This window comes from Prionailurus viverrinus, chromosome A1 (assembly GCF_022837055.1).
Source record: "Prionailurus viverrinus isolate Anna chromosome A1, UM_Priviv_1.0, whole genome shotgun sequence".
Lineage (NCBI taxonomy): Eukaryota > Metazoa > Chordata > Mammalia > Carnivora > Felidae > Prionailurus > Prionailurus viverrinus.
Genome location: NC_062561.1, coordinates 62,551,735 through 62,563,983, shown reverse-complemented (window position 1 = coordinate 62,563,983; position 12,249 = coordinate 62,551,735). Strand labels below are relative to the sequence as shown.

Below are 12,249 nucleotides of genomic sequence, written 5' to 3'. Positions count from 1 at the left end.
AAAAAGTGATGAAAACCCAGGGTTAATTTTGTTATAGAGAAGAAGTGGCCATGTCAGACACTGGAAGGCCTTGGCTAAGGAAACTCAGAAACTTTGTAAGATTTAAGGCATTAGTAATATTTTAAATTAGTCATAATCTATATCTGTCTTAATTTTATACATCGAAAAATTTAGTTGCTGAGTACTTAAAGACATGTATAATGTTATAGAAGTTAACAAAGCACAAAATGTTATCCACTAATCCTAATTTATATTTTCAATCTTGTTTCCCCTAAATAGAGAAGCATAGAGTAGAAAAAATTAATGGCATTATTTGTCAGCTGATTTTATTACCCTCTTCCCATATTTATTACTTTACTTCTATCATTTACCCTCAGCATGTATTAATTCACGCAATTTCACTATTGGATTAAGTAGCAGGCTTTGTACCATTATGCTTATCTAGGCATTGAAACATATGGTAGGATGAATACCATCTGGTGGAAGCATCCTGGATTAGAAAGTTCTCTGGCACAGCACTTGTAGAATACTGGCTGCTGGGCTAAATATTATTAAGCTAGGCTGTGTTTAAAATGCCCTATCAGTTAGTTGAATATTGCAACAGAGCATCACATTTGGCCTTATTAAAATTTGCTAATACAGAACACTGGAAGGCATTGGCCACACATGACATAAGCTGAAAGTGGGTCAATTTAGTTCTTACCAGTCTATTACACAAAATTTCTATGGAACTCATTGTTATTGTTGGTTAGATTCCAATTATTCATAATATCCATGAAATGGATAGGACAATTTTCTGCATAATGTTCTTCAGAATAATAGCAAGCTAGAGAGCATAATGATAATTTTCTTAAGAAAGTAATTCCAGAGAGTTATTTTTGGACAATGTGGTCCTTGAGTCCATAAAAGTAAATACCCACTCATACACATAATATATATTGATTCTAACAAACCATGGGGAAATTTCTAACTATAATAAAATTTTATATAATAAAAATATAGAATTATAATCTATTATGAAGTGTAAGCAGTTCTCACATTTCATAGTACTGTATTAACTGCAACTAATACCATTCACAGTTGTGTCCTCACTTGACACAGTTATGTGGAAATAGATCACTGTTATATATGGCCTGTAACCTACCAAGTTAACATCTTGTTCAACTCAATGACCTTGATGGTCCAAAATGAACAAACTCCTTGAAAATGGATTTATGTAAATCAAATTTATACTCTAGCATCTACAGACAGCCACTTGTCAAAGAGTTTAACACCGAAGATGGGTTAAATTCTCTTCTCTATATTCTCTTAGAATATCTACGTATTTTTCTCTACCTGTTGTAGTAATCTAGTTATATGCATCTGTCTCCTGTTCTTCTATACTACTGATATTATAGATTGAAAGTTCTTTACATAAAAGACATTTTTCCTATTCCTTTTGAATCAGAACACAGTACACTTATACAATTTAATTGTGATATACTCCTTTGGGTTGTGTTACAATATTTATTCTGAGTATGATTAACAAAAATAACTAACTAAATAATAATGTTTTGCAATGTAGCCCATCATTTTGACTATATAATCTAAATATAGACATATTTAAGGGATCACTGATCACTCACAGGTATACATAAATAATTATTTGCAATCATATTACTTTCACCTTTTCTGTAATAAAATGTTTGGCATATTTCAACCTAATTTCACCTCTTTACTGATTTTGAAAAATATTTTTAACAAATATTAAACATTTTTTCTAACTTCTACATGTTTTGTTTATAATTTTCCAAATATGTTGTTATTATGTAATCTGGCGATATTTGATTCATTAAAGCAACCTTGGACATGCAGTCCACAGTCTCCATCTTTCACTCATCAACTGACTCTTTTTCACTCTGTTATGTGTATATACTCAACCCAGCTCAAAAAAATATTTATCATGTTATCATAAAATCATGCAAGGTTCAATGGCACAGGTTTCTGTAGGTATTAATGGCTTATATTTGTGAAGCGTGTATGGAATGCATTACACTTGGGATCATGATTCCTGGAGGGAAGTTCATTTTGAGCTAGAATTGAAATATAAAAACTAGATGGAAATATCTCAGAAGAATTCTATATCCCAGACCCACTATGAGGCAAATAGGTAACCACAATGAATAGAAAAGTTAGAAGATTTCATGAAATTATAAGGGGGAAAAAAGTGTGTTTGTGTGTGTGTGTGTGTGTGTGTGCTATGTGTGAGAGAGAATGGGAGAGAAGGACATCAGACAATTTTAACTCAAACCCAATTTATAAAGTTTATAAATTTATTTTTATAAATTTATATCATAAATTTATAAAGTTGAGCCAGGAATAATTTCCCCCTAACATATCCAAAAAGTATTAATTCAGTTTCAACATTCAGATTTTTATTTCTTAAAAATTATTTCCACAGCAACAAAAACAAAAATAAACAACAACATCCAACTAAAAATCTTCTATATGAAAGCAAACCATCAAAAAAATGAAAAGGCAACCTACCAAATAGGGGGAAATATTTGTAAATCAAATCTTTATAAAGGATTAATGTCCAAAATATATAAAGCTCATACAATTCAACAGCAAGAAAACAAGTAATCTGATTTTAAAATGGACAAAAAAAATCTGAATTAACATTTCTCCAAAGAAGGCATACAGATAGCTATCAGTCCAATGAAAAGATGTTCAACATCACTAATCATCAGTGAAATGAAAATCCAAAGCACACTGAGGTATCGCCTCACACATTAGTATGCTATTACCAAAAGTATAAGAAATAACAAGTGCTGGTGAGAATGTGTAAAAACCAACCCTTGTGTACTCTTTGTGGGAATGAGAATTGGTGCATCCACTGTAGAAAACATCATGGAAGTTCTGTAAAATATCTTAAATAGAACTATCATATGACCCAGCAATTCTTCTTCTGGGTATTTATGCCTCGAAAGAAAGAAAAAAAGAAAAAGAAAGAAAGAAAGAAAGAAAGAAGAAAGAAAGAAAGAAAGAAGAGAAAGAAAACTTTAACTTGAAAGAAAGAAAAGAAATAAATTAAGAAAACTTTAGCTTGGAGAGATATATGCACTTCGATGTTCATGCAGCATTACTTACAATAGCCAAGATAAACAATAATCTAAGTGTCCATTGATGGATGAATGGATAAAGAAATTGTGACATACATACACACAGTGGCATATTATTCATCCATTAAAAAGAAAGAAGTCTTGCCATTTGTGACAATATGAATAAACCTTGATAGCACAACAGTAAGTGAAATAAGTCAACAGAGACAAATACCATAGGGTCTCACACACAGAATCTAAAAACAAAACAAAACAAAAATCTTAGCTCATAGATACAGAGAACAGATTGGTGGTTGCCAAAGGCAGGGGGTGGGGATGGGCAAAATGAAGAGGGTCGAAAAGTACAGAATTGAAGCTAAAAAGTAAATATCCTTGGGTATGCAATGTTATAAAATAAAGTCCTGGCTATGTAATATACAACACAGTGACTATAGTTAATACCATATTGCATGTTTGAAAATTATGGGGAGAGTGGATTTTAAAAGATCACATCAAAAGAGAAAAACTTTGTCTAATTATATATGATGATAGGTGTTAACTAGACTTATTGTGGTAATCATTTTGTAATATATACAAATATCAAACATTATGTTGTATACCTGAAAGAAATATAGTTTAATATGTCAATTACAGCTCAAATAAATTGAAAAAAAAAAAGAATAATAAGAATAATATTATGTGGAGAAACCTTGAAGTCAAAGAAGAAAACTCTTACAAATTTCTTAGGTAAGATGTTTTAAAAATGATGAGATATAAAAATGATATAGTTTTGATGCAACATCAGGATACATATTTGGATAATATTTTTCTAATTGATATTTTTTATTTAGAAAAATTTTAATGTTTATTTATTTTTGAGAGAGAGACAGAGCGTGAGCAGGGGAGGGGCAGAGAGAGAAGGAGACCCAGAATCCGAAGCAGGCTCCAGGCTCCAAGCTGTCAGCACAGAGCCCGATGCGGGGCTCAAACCCATGAACCTTGAGATCATGACCTGAGCTGAAGTCGGACGCTTATCCAACTGCACCAACCAGGAGCCCCTCTAATAGAGATTTTTTAAATCACAAGAAGTCAATACAGTATATTAGAAATAACACTTAACTTAAAATCAAGAATCTTAGGAATCTTGGGTTACAATTCTGGCTTTTCAATATTCCACTTGTGTGATATTAGACAAAGCATTTTATTCTCAATGTCTGAGAGATAGAGGGAGAGAAAGAGAAACTGATATTGCATGAGATTTCATCTGCCCTAATTTCCTCACCAGATGTTCTAAGGAGCAAATAATATATATCAAGAACCTAAGCCACATATCTACAATGAATCCTACAGATCCAAAAATACATTTCTAGACATGTGAGGTAAAATCTGTACCTCAAAGTTTGCAATGAACTGATTGTGCGTTCTGAAATATATATGTTGAGAGAAACCCTAATCCTATTATGATGGTTTTCAGAAGTGTACCCATTGAGTGATAATCAGATCATGAGGGTGGAGCCATGAAAAATGGGAATAGTGCCATGAAAATGGGAATGGAGCCATAAAAAGTGGGAAAGAAGCTATATCTTAGAGTATACAAGCTCGCAGTATAAGATTAGCAAGTTTGGGGATCTAATGTACAGCATGGTAATTATAACTAATAATTTTGTACCATACACTTGAATGTTGGGGAGAGGAGACATTATTGTTCTTATCACACACACACACACACACACACACACACACACAACTGTTAACTATGTAATGGGATGGATTTGGTTTCTAATGCTAGCGGTAATAAGTTTGCTACATATAAATACATCAAATCAATAGCTGTACACCTTAAACTTATATAATATGTTGGGTCAATTGTATCTCAGTAAAGCTGGGGAAGAAGAAGAAGAAGAAGAAGGGGAGGAGGAAGAAGAGGAAGGGGGAGAAGGAAGGGGAGGGGTAGGGGGAGGAGGAGGAGAGTGTAAGAAGAAAGAGAAGAGGCAGCTGCCTCCACCAGAGAACAAGTTAGCCGTCTCTCTAGCGTGTGAGGATACAATGAGAAGTCATCAGTGTGCACATTCAAGAGGGCCCTCATCAGAATCTGACCATGCTGGGATCCTAATTTCAGATGTCAGTCCTCCAGAACTGTGAGAAATAAATCTCAGTTCTTTAGAAGCCAAAGATAGATAGATAGGTGATAGATGATAGATAGATAGATAGATGATAGATAGATAAAATTTCTTATCCTGACCTCACTTACTTAGATGTTTCCACATGAGTGAAATCAATACTGAAGGAAGTTTTGAATTTGATATCTAACTCCCAGTATTTTAAAGGAATTTTTAATTTAGTGTGAGTTGAAAAATTGATTTAGTTTGAATGTTTTATTTATTAATTTAGACTTTAAATACATTTCTGGAAAGTGAAAAATATAAATATATAATCCATAATTCTACTATCCTGGCATAAATTTATTGATGATCCAGGTATTTTAAATCTTGTTTTTATTTAATGCTTTATTTCTGTCTCACCTTGTTACAGACATGAGCTCATCTCACTTTGAATTTTTTGTTTAATTTTAAATTATAGGTAATTTCAAAATATTATTGTACTATCTTATTGATAGAACTCTTCTATAACGATATCTTTTAAGAAGATTATTTCATTGGGCTGCCTGGGTGGCTCAGTCAGTTGAGTTCCTGGCTGTTGATGATTTTGGCTCAAGTCATAATCTCCTGGTTTGTGAGATTGAGCCCCGTGACGGACTCTGAGCTGACAGCACAGAGCCTGCTTGGGATTCTCTCTCTCTCTTTCTGCCCCTCCCCCACTCACATGGTTTCTCTCTCTATTTATAAATAAATAAACTTAAAAAAAAAGAAAGAAAAAGCTAACACTAATGTTAAACTTTACACTTGATCTTAGCCAAAAGGCCGAGAAGCGATTAATGTTAAACTTTAAAAATAGGAGTGAAATATTATGGAAAGCATAAAATTGTTACCAAAAATAAAATTGCAAGAAGCACAGACCAGATACCGATAGATACATTACTTTAAAGTGTTCAATCTCAGCAGATAGGAAAAAATAATGATTTATCACAGTTCATTTATCAAATTGCTGACACATTTGTATTTAATAATAAGTAGGATTCGTGTATTTTCAGGCTAAACAGATATTTATAAAGTTGCTAGAAAATCATTAATTTCTACTCCTGAAACTAATATTACTACTATATGTTAATAACTAGAATTTAAATAAAAACTTGAAACAAAAAATATAAAAAACAAAGTTGTTGAAAACCAAATTTGTAAAATTTGTATTTTTGAAAACTAAAATTAAACTAACAAAAATTGAACAAAAGAAACTTACAAAACTCCCGGATTTCCCATCTTAAATTCTATTTCTATGGATATATATTGAAGACATAATAGATAGATGCAATGTATTCTTGGGAATTACTTCAATTGGAAAATATTTAAATTTCAAATATGGATGATTTATTTAATAAATAAATAAACTTAGCTACTCAATAAGATACTATGTAACTATTCACATAAAATATTAAAAGTATTTAAGAGTATGAAGAAATGATCAGAACTTCTTGAAAAACTTGGTAGATAGCACATGAGTCCATTTTTTTAGAGTATTTTTTATTTGAGAGAGAGAGAGCAAACAGGGTAGAGGGGCAAATGGAGAGGGAGAGAGAATCCCAGGCAGGCGCTGCCCTCAGCACAGAGCCAGATGTGGGGCTTGATCCTACAACCCTGGCACCATAACCTGAGCTGAAATCAAGAGTTGGGTGTTCAACAGACTGAGCCATCCAGGAGCCCTGAGCCCATTTTTAAGTAAAACAATTACACACATACATTAAAGCATTTTAACAGTAGTTATCTATGAAGTTATCCCTAACCAAATATGATTCATGATATTTAAAATATATTCACGTTGTTGTATTTCTCAAAGTTCCTAATTAAGACTATATTATTTTCATAATAAAATATTTATTATAAAATATTTTTATTCAGCTATTTTCTGAAAGCATGCATGATCTGTGCATCTTACTAACGTGGCATGGAAAGGAAGTACTTTCTCTCACACTGAGGAAGCACTGTCCCCCCACCCCACATCTTCTCCTCTCCTAGATGCTGATAAGAATCCTTAGTGTATATGTCTCATCGACCTTCAGAGATTACTTTTGAAAATAGAATTTTATGTCAGTACATAAATTCCTTGTCAGTAAAAATGAAACTGTGTGTCAATGGATTTCTATTCCAGATGACTGAGCAAATTACCAGCTGTGTGACTTTAATATCTCATCTTCATTTCTTGAGCTTCAAAATGAGAGAGTGAGAGAAGATAATAATCTCTAGAATTTCTATTACTGGATTCTCAAGCTAGATAGTAGCAGTAAGAGATTTTTCAGTTGTTAGATACTTTAAAGAGTGCTAAGACATATATCTTTCTGTATGGATCCCTGAATAACAGGAATCTCTCTATGGGATACTTCACATGTATGAGATATTCAAGTTACAGGAGATTATACATAATCACATAATAATTATATATATATATCACATAATAATGTGATATATATATATATTATTAACACAGTGATGTTATTAAGTTAATTTCATTAAATATTAAAGAAATATGAAAAACTTCTTTCTGAAAAGCTGCAACCCATCCAAAAATACCAATACATACAAAGGTAACTTATTCTCACATAGATGCCAGAAAATCATGTTGAATTAATAATTATAATTTTTGATATTCTGAAGAATATGAAACTATATTGCATGTTTACTTGATTTTTTAAAAATTTGTCTTTTGAGTAATAATTTTCATCTGCTAGTCTTTTTTCTTTCTTTCTGTAATTTGGCCCAGCTCTTCTCTAAGCTGTCTATTCATTGCCTCCCTAACTTTTAATTAAGAACTAGCAAATATTGTCTTTGGAAGAGTCCTGATGACATTGGATGATTGTGATTCAAATTTATGGGCCAATACATTAAGATTAGAACTTTAAAAGTAAGGGTAACTTTTTTTTTCTTTTTGCACGCACACACACACACACACACACACACACACAGTTATTTAAATAGCTTTCACTGCAGTTTATTTTAGATATAAACTGTATGCAATTTCAATCTCTATTTTAGTACGCTATTGGAAAGCATGAGGGAGAGCATGATAGAGAACTTGACCCTGAAGAAAAGTATGGCTAGGGAAAATTTCCCAGTTGCAGAGCTTTCAAATGACTCTTAAGGAAGGTAAGACTCCAATAAAGTTTTTAAGAACACAGTGAAATAAAGGGTAGTTCCACAATCATACACAAATGGTTACCATTTATGTGTTATGGACATGTTAAGATTTCCAAGGACTGGAGGACGGAGGGGAGGAGGAAGAACAGAGAGAGGAGAAAGGAGACAGAAGGAGGTACAGTGAGAAAGCATGGCAAGATGAAAAATGAATAAAATGAAGCCTGATAAAAAATATGGCAAGAGACAAAGTTTTAGTTGCAGAGTTTCCAATTCACTCCAAAGATCAGAGTTTTCTGTAAAACTATTACATTTTAAGAGTTTCTTATTTTTACAAAATCACCTTCTTTGGTGCATGTCTTGCTACATATATGCCTGAGTGAATGATGTGGGGAAACATTAATAGAAAGGATCCTTGTCCTGTATCTGAGTCGAGAACAAGGAGACAGAGAAGCTGTGGAAATGCACAGTAATTACAATTAAGTGGAGAATGGAGAAAATTGAGAGTCAGAAATGGCAACATTCTTTTAAGCTCCAAATATCCTCAGGTATCCTGGGAAGGGCACTGAATTTCCCACAGGAAATTTTCTCAAAGGACTGGGAAATCATGAAAGTCTCAATTACTCAAAATCCCAAACCTGTTTTTAAATATGTCATTTATTTTTAATACCTGTTTTATCTCATTTCTCTTTGTAATTGTATTTTTCTCAGTTTTTCAATGTCTTTTCGACTCTTCTCCACTTTGCTGTACACTTCTTGGTCTTCACAGTTCAGCTTAAAATGACATCTTTGATCAACTTTCCTGGAGAACATATTTTATAAGATAATAATGATGATTGTCATTTTATGAATTCATGTTAAATTTGAGGTGTAAGAAATGTTGGCAGTTGGAAATGCAGGAGTAGGCCTGTAATAAAGATAAAGACAGAATACACTGATGAGAAATATTTTACATAGAGGTGACAGTGGAAACTGCTCGTGTGCAAAAGATCTCCAAGAAAGTGAAACCTTTAGGAAGTATCCAGAGTAGGAAATCAATTTTGAAATGAGTTTTGAGATACTTACCTTGAAAATCATTAAAATACAGAATTCAGTACAATACATGTCTAGTATTTAATATACTTCACAGTGTTAAAATTGTTTGGAAATCAGGAATACATATGTAGAAAATAGAAGGAAACTATGAATACTCAAAAACTAACTTCCTCTACCAGACTAGCTAACATATATAAGGCATTATTTTTTTTTTTAATGTTTATTCATTTTTTACAGAGAGACACAGAGCATGAGTGGGGTAGGGACAGAGAGACAGGGAGACATAGAATCTGAAATAGGCTCCAGGCTCTGAGTTGTCAGCACAGAGCCCCACGCGGGGCTGGAACTCACAGACCGTGAGATCATGACCTGAGCCGAAGTCAGGCGCTCACCGACTGAGCCACCCAGGTGCCCCAATAATGCGTTATTTTTTAATTGGGATGTAACAATATTTTCTTTATGCATATTTATAGATTGCCACATGATAGAAAAATAGGAACAATCATAATGGTTTAAGTAACTGGTGCAAATTTATGCCCAGTGACATCTATTTCTGTTGTTTCATTAGCATATTTGGTTTCAATGCCATTTTGAAATAATACCCAATTGTGTTTCAATCTTTTCTTTTTATTTTTTCTTTATTTTGTTTGTCTGTAGGGAAAGTAATCATATATAGTTTTTCTAATCCATAGGCATATTAAGAAGACTGCACAGAGGCCTGGTATGTGTTTAGGGCCCTGGTACATGGTTTATTGAGGCTAACATTGTTATGTACTTCTGTAAGTAGTCATTTTTATTTTAAATGTGCTGTATTTTAATTTCCATGAAATGAAATAAATCATTCCAATATATTATGTCAATACTTTTCATTTAAAAAGACTAGGATTGTTTTCTCTGTTTTATACAGCAATAATTTGATTTTCAGATAGAATATATTACATTAGAAATCATTACAATTTTCATAAAAGAATCACTGTTCTCCTAATATAATTTCATCAAAAATAAATCTTACTAAATAACATGATGTGCTATACTATAGTTTTTCTTAACTTCCAAACATGCAACATATTATCCTAAGAATATTACATGATGTGCAATTCTAGCAATGTAAATTTTTTTTAAATTCAATATGAATACTGATTTTCTCCAAAATTATTTGGCTTGTTGAATAATCAAAGCTACTTGTTTAATATGTTTTTATTACTAATATAATAAGCTATTATAATTTAATAGTATACTGTAATGCAGTTTAAATAGATCCTGGAAATAAATAATAAATAAATAAATCCTGGATATGATATTAATAAAATAATTAATCTTAATATAAACAGGTAATATTTCATTTACTAATCTATATGGCATTAATAACATTACAGTCATATAATTATACCATAAGTGAATATGTTAATAAAATAATTCATATTAGTATACCCAGTTATATAATATAAATCCATTTGTAAAGTGGAATAGTATAATCAACACTTACCATTTTTACATTTTGGCAATTATAACAGGGAAACGTTTCTTAAATATTATGGAAAAGTTGCTATCTTATGATTAAGAACGCAAGCCAATCAATCAGGAAATGTTAAGGACACCCCGAAACATCCTTAATCTTTAAGGTGATTTCTTTTAAGTCAACAGTGTGTTATATCATGATCCTGAGTAGTCCCCTTTCAACACCGGTGAAACACCTCTGTGGTACAAGCTTTTGCTCTAAGTATACTTCTAAGTAAATGATTGTTTCTTGATGGGGAAGAGGGGAGCCTAAAAGTAGGGAAAAAATGCACAGAATTTAAATGTTATAATTCCTATTGATATTAATATAAACTTGAGGTTTACATTTTATATTAATATAAAATATAATATAAAGTATTTTATAGTTTATTATTCTAAATAATTAAAACAACTTATCGATATTATTAATATCCATCAATATTTTACACTATTACTTTTAATATTGCCATAAATATTAATAGACTATATTATTACCATTCATGTAAGTATATAGTAAATATATATTTTTACCATGTATAATATGTATTTTAAGACGTATTTAAGCACATAGAAAATATGGATTTTAAATCTCCAGATTTCTCATGTATCTATCTACCTGTGTAAGCAATAGTAAATTCTCAATAATATCTATTTTTATGACATACTATAATATACATCCATTAACAAAAATTGAACTAGAACTCACACTGAAAATGTTTTGAGTTACTGTATTATTTTATTGTTTCACTGTTTTTCATTGGAAATGACAATGATATTTACAATTTATGAAAACTATACCAATATAGCAATGCAATTTATGACATGGCATTATTTACGTAATTTCACAAAAATTTGTATCTTCAACCTCCCTTGGAGTCATAATTCACAATAAACTCATAAGTGTTTTCTCAAAATCAGATATTTTATATATGAATTATGTTCTTTAAGCTTTAAAATTATCCTATAGTGATATATGTGCTGATTTAAATATATACATTTGCATTTATAATCTTTATAAACAAAATAAGTAAATTTCTATGACCAGAGTGAGTGGTTCTTACTGAATGTATTATCTTCACATAAATAACTGCCACACTATTTGTACTATGGCTGAGCTCACAGATGTGATATTCAATATGATTAAGTAGTACACATTTCAATTATAAGGGATGAAGCAAGGATGTGTACTGAAAGTTGGTAATGTGTATTTTTAAGAAATCACAAAGAATGGAAAGGAGGAAGACAATGGGAGATGTTCACATTCCTTTGGGTTGTGAAAATTAATAGTTTGCATGTTTATAAAGGCTTTACTTCTTTATAGAATATGAATACAGATCCAGCCTCTGCCTCAATATTAGAACATATGTAGTAAAATAAGGACACGAATAAATCAT

General features: G+C 31.5%; 1 pseudogene; it reads right to left on the bottom strand.

The window, feature by feature from the left end:
* Window positions 1-5,863: 5,863 nt before the first annotated feature.
* On the bottom strand, window positions 5,864-6,013 carry LOC125147680 (uncharacterized; annotated as a pseudogene).
* Between the last annotated feature and the right edge of the window lie 6,236 nt (window positions 6,014-12,249).